The sequence below is a fragment of the Sinocyclocheilus anshuiensis genome, unplaced genomic scaffold (assembly GCF_001515605.1).
Source record: "Sinocyclocheilus anshuiensis isolate Anshui unplaced genomic scaffold, SAMN03320099.WGS_v1.1 scaffold3874, whole genome shotgun sequence".
NCBI classification, from domain to species: Eukaryota; Metazoa; Chordata; class Actinopteri; order Cypriniformes; family Cyprinidae; genus Sinocyclocheilus; species Sinocyclocheilus anshuiensis.
This window is the reverse complement of record NW_015554070.1, coordinates 409936-414889: the sequence shown is the minus strand read 5'-3', so window position 1 is coordinate 414889 and position 4954 is coordinate 409936. Positions and strand designations below refer to the sequence as shown.

At 35.4% G+C, this 4954-nt stretch overlaps 1 protein-coding gene across 2 annotated transcripts in view; it reads left to right on the top strand.

Moving 5' to 3' along the window:
- The first annotated feature begins 3965 nt into the window (after window positions 1-3965).
- ubl7b (ubiquitin-like 7b (bone marrow stromal cell-derived)) overlaps window positions 3966-4954 on the top strand; it is a 7508-nt gene continuing 6519 nt past the window's right edge. For both annotated transcript variants that reach the window (XM_016460666.1, XM_016460665.1), the window contains exon 1: window positions 3966-4042. The gene's annotated coding sequence lies outside the window, so the exon portion shown is untranslated. The remainder of the gene's footprint in view (window positions 4043-4954) is intronic.

Below are 4954 nucleotides of genomic sequence, written 5' to 3'. Positions count from 1 at the left end.
GTGTGTGTGTGTGTGTGTGTGAGTGTGTGTGTGAGTGTGTGTGTGTGTGTGTGTGTGTGTGTGAGTGAGTGTGTTTTCTTAAAAGAAAAGAAAAGAAAAGAAAAGGAGAGCAGAAGAAGTTCAGAGCATGGGCTGCAGATCAGCTGGGAATCTCATCAGTGTGAGAAGCTGAAGGTAAAGTCCAGCTCAGACTCTCCAGCAGAACATCTCAAACCCTGGATCCAGTCAAGCTGAGCTTCTTTATCCACAAAACACGACCGAGATAAAAGCCACCGCACTATCAGAGCGCTATTTTCTTGACTGTAGGGAACTTTGAATCTCCAGCTCTGCTCGAAAGCAACACATCCCGAGCGGCTCTGGCTCGCTGATTCATTTTTCCCAACAAATCCCGCAGTTTTCCTAAGAGTGCGCTATTCCCGAGCACCGTTTACACAAACCGAACCGTGTTTCCTCCACAGATATAAAGTTGGTTCGACGTTTGACGTTGGATATTAGACAGATATTCAGCCGCGAAAAACTTCAATAAATTCTTAGTGGGTGAGTATAATTGTATACAAAATGTCTTATCTGAAAAGCTTTAGAACGTAGAACTGAACACACATCGCAGTTTATGTGTTTTAATCGTCCTCTATATGTTGAAACGCATAAAATCTCTAGCTGCGGCGAGCTGGCGCTTAGGCCAGCTAGGGACCGTCTGCAAAGTACATGTACAGGATAAAATAATAGCTCAATTATGTCAGAAGCTTCAGAAGAAACCCAGATGTTTCCCAGAAGACAAAATTAGTACAATTTACCCAGAGTCTGTGAGACCTGGAGAGTTTTTCTGAAGAATAATGGACAGTTTAACTGCTCCGGACAAATAAGGGACTGAATTACATATTAGAGTAAAACCTGAATTGTGTTCATTTAGGACTCAGAAACAAGACACACCCTTTGAAGTTGAAATAGAAGACTGTATTGATTTTAAATTAATTTATTAAAGGTTTGAATGTCAAACTCAGCCAAAACTACTGCTGTATCTTCCTCTAGGGGTCAGTAATACTGGAGACTCTTTGGAAGGTTTCACAAGCTATTCTCTTGAATGTCAATAGTGTGACTTCTGCATCTCTTTTGACAACGAAAACAACTGGAAAATGTTCTTTGAGAAATCTGTAACAAGACACAGCCTTTGAAGCTGAGGTAGAAGATTGTATTTAGTTTAAACTAAATTGTGTATTGGTTTAAATGTCTATAATATGTGTTCTATTATAGTTCTGTGGCTAAAACCACCATCAAAATGTTCTTCTAGGAATCAGTAACAAGACACACCCTTTAAAGTTGACATGTCAGACTTTGTGCATTTTTAATTTATTTATTCACATTTCTGAAGATCAAACTCAGTCGAAGCAGCTGCAGCGTGTTCCTCTAGGGGGCGCTGTACTGCACACTCTCTGGGAAGCTTCCAGAGCTCTTTCTCAGGTTTTACAATGCAATAGCTTTTGTTGTGTTACACTTTTGTGAATAAGACCAACATCTAAATGTCATTATAGGAAACAATTACTAGACACACCCCATAAAGCTGAAATAAAAGAGTATTTGTATTTTTTATTAATCGACGTATGTGTTTACATTTCAATAGCATGTGGTGTGTTGGGGCGGTAAACTGCACAATCTTTGTAATGCGTTGCAAACTTTTTCTCAATCGTTCCATTTCAATAACTTTTGTTGTGCTATAGTTCTGTGAATAAAACCAACATCTAAATGTTCTTGTATGAACCAGTAATAAAACACAGCCCTTCGATTTGAGATGTATTTTTTATACATTTCACAAGTGAAGCATTTAGATGGGATAATTGTGCTTTTTGCTCTTCGTTTTGCACTTTGCAGACGGTCCCTATCCTGCACTTTTACATTATAAGGTCTATCGGTTACAATACCTTAGCGACGGAACGTCGAACCAACTTTATATCGGTGTTTCCTCCCGACTCGACTCGGGTCTCTGTGAAAGATGCATTCGGAGGCATGTTACTGAACTCACCATCCCAGCAGTGAAGTCAGACGAGGACAAAGCGCCTGAGCTCGAGAGAAGACTGCGGCGGAAAGTGAAGCCACTCCTCGGTCCGGTCGCATGACGTCACGGCCAGCGGTTCCGGTACACCGGAGCACGCGTTCATTCCCGGGACCCAGACAGCTTCACAGTTCCCGGAGACCGCCGTGTTAGTCTGGGTGTCCTGTACAGAGCACATGCAGGGCTTTTTATGGATAGCAAATGTTGGCCTTTAAATATGAATTATCAAATCTAGCACTCTTAGGGAAATATGATCATGTTTTGTAATTATCATTTAAATGGTTTGTCTTAAAAAAAAACCATCTCCGAAAAATGTTATGGGTTTCAAATCGGAATATGACTTTTTGTTATGAAACAGGGCATAATTGTCATGTCTTCTGTAAAGGACACCGGGACAAACAAGAAATTATACAAGAGCAATATCCCTATGAAATATGAGATATTCTTATTAAAATTATTACTCCCATTATTACACTTCTTTTTCATTACGGTTTGCCCCAAGAACACATTAATATGCAAATTAGATGCAGTGTATACATTGTGTAGAAGGGGGATAGCAATTAATAGACATTTTACGCATATATTCCATAAAGAACAGTAGTATACAAAATCATTCTGTTATATCTTTGACATGGTTGAGAATCATCTTTGTACATAGTTTGGTTAAAAACAGCCTGAAACCTAAAAAACTGATTGGTAAACGAAAAATCAGTTTTTATATATATATATAACTCAGTCCTGGCGTCCTCTAAAGAAAATATGAATAAAATATATTGCATAAAATATATATTGTTTTTGCGTTTTCTTCATTTGTCTCTTATGCTCCAACCAATGCAATGACATACATTTTTTTTTTTAAATAATAAAAAAAATCTGGAAACATTTTTTTTTCTGGTTCTCAGGAGGATATGATTAGTTCTGTAATAACGGAAGCGAAAAAAAGCATTATAGTTAGGGTTTTACTGTATTTGATATTTCATAATTAATATTCACTGTGTGTACTCTTTCATCGTTTTACTAGGTTAACCTTATAGAGCGAATCACCTGAATGAGACAAAAAGAGCATAGAGCCTATTATTATTATTATTATTAAAGTTACATATACTAAAAGAAAAACAAAATAACATGATCTGCTCCAAACAAAAGTTATATAAAGTTATATAATAGATATAGATATTGACTTAAACTGATGACCTTCGATACTCGAACCAATGCTGCAGTGTTCTGCACAAACACAAGAGGGCTATCTGAGCTTTGTTTGAGCTATAACATCAATCAAAGTTACTGAATCAAAGTTCCCACAGATCACAATTCAGTGCTCTGTTTATGCTGCTCTGGCTCAACTATATTATTAATCAGAGACTTTCAAATTTCACACATTTTACTTCTACACATTTCTTTTGGCATATATTGATATTAAAATGTCCCTGTTATTGCTACACTGGTGGTTTGAATTAATAATTATTTACGTGAAAAATAAAACTTGCAGTACCCCCAAACGAGCAGGGAAAGAAACATACAAATAAATAAATAAATAATTATACAAATAAATAAATAAATAAATAAATACGTAAATCAATAAATAGTCAGGGCAGGGATAGAAACGTACGTGCATATTTCTAGCTTTATATTTGATTTTTTAAAATTAGTATATTAAAGTATTTTCATTTGATTTTATTTAATCAAAATTCAACGATAATTTCCCTTAAATGTCTATTTCAATATACATTAAGTATACATTTAATCTGAAATATATTATATGTTTAACTAAATGATTAAGTATACGATATGTAACAATAGAGCGTATATATTTATAAATATGCATTCCAGAGACACTACGCGACAATATGTAATTTACACATAACTGCATGTATTTATAAGAAAAGTTTATATATTTACAAGACTTTTATTTTCTGTCGGAAGCGGCGTGACGTCACATCCGGGCAGCAGCTGTGGCCAGAGCGCTGATTCTGCGAACCGATCGCGATTAAACTGGTGAGAAATGAGTCCTGTTGTGTCGAATTAAATGAGAAATTAATGTACTGTGTCTTTGATCAACAAGTGATCGATGCTGGTCTGAAACTCGTGCTCTCTGTGCTTTAATACAGCTGAAATGTTATGTTTCAATATGCAAATACGCCATTGTCTGAGTACATGTGTGCTAATCTCACATGCTTCCAGAACACTAACAGTAACAGTAACAGTAACAGTGGATAAAGGTTCAGAATTCGGTTTGGTTGAGTTGATATTAGAGATAAAGGTGTTTACAGAAGGGAATTCGGATATAAATCAGAAAATACTGTCAACAGGCAGAAAACAAATACATTTCCACCGCGGTTTAGGCATGAAATGTTAAATATAAACCAGGCGAATTAGAAATATGTGTAAGTTACAAACCCCTCAGAATATAGAGAGGAATAAAACTAAAGTGTGGTGTGTGAAAGTGCCGCTGAAGTTAGGAAGAAATCTCACGGCCTCAGAAAACACATTATAGTTCACTATTTTATTTATATTTTATAGTTCATATTTTCTATGCTTACTTTTTCACACATATATATGTATATATACACACACACATATATATATACACACACACACACATATATATATATATATACACACACACACACATATATATGTATATATACACACACACATATATGTATATATACACACACATATATATATACACACACACACACACACATATATGTATATATACACACGCACACCCTGCTGTTCAAAAGTTTGGGATCAGTAAGATTTTTATTCGTTTTTAAAGAAGTCTCTTCTGCTCACCGAGGCTGCATTTATTTGATCAAAAATACAGTATAAACAGTAAAAATGTGAAATATTATTACAATTTAAAATAGCTGTTTTCTATGTGAATATGTGTTAAACTGTAAT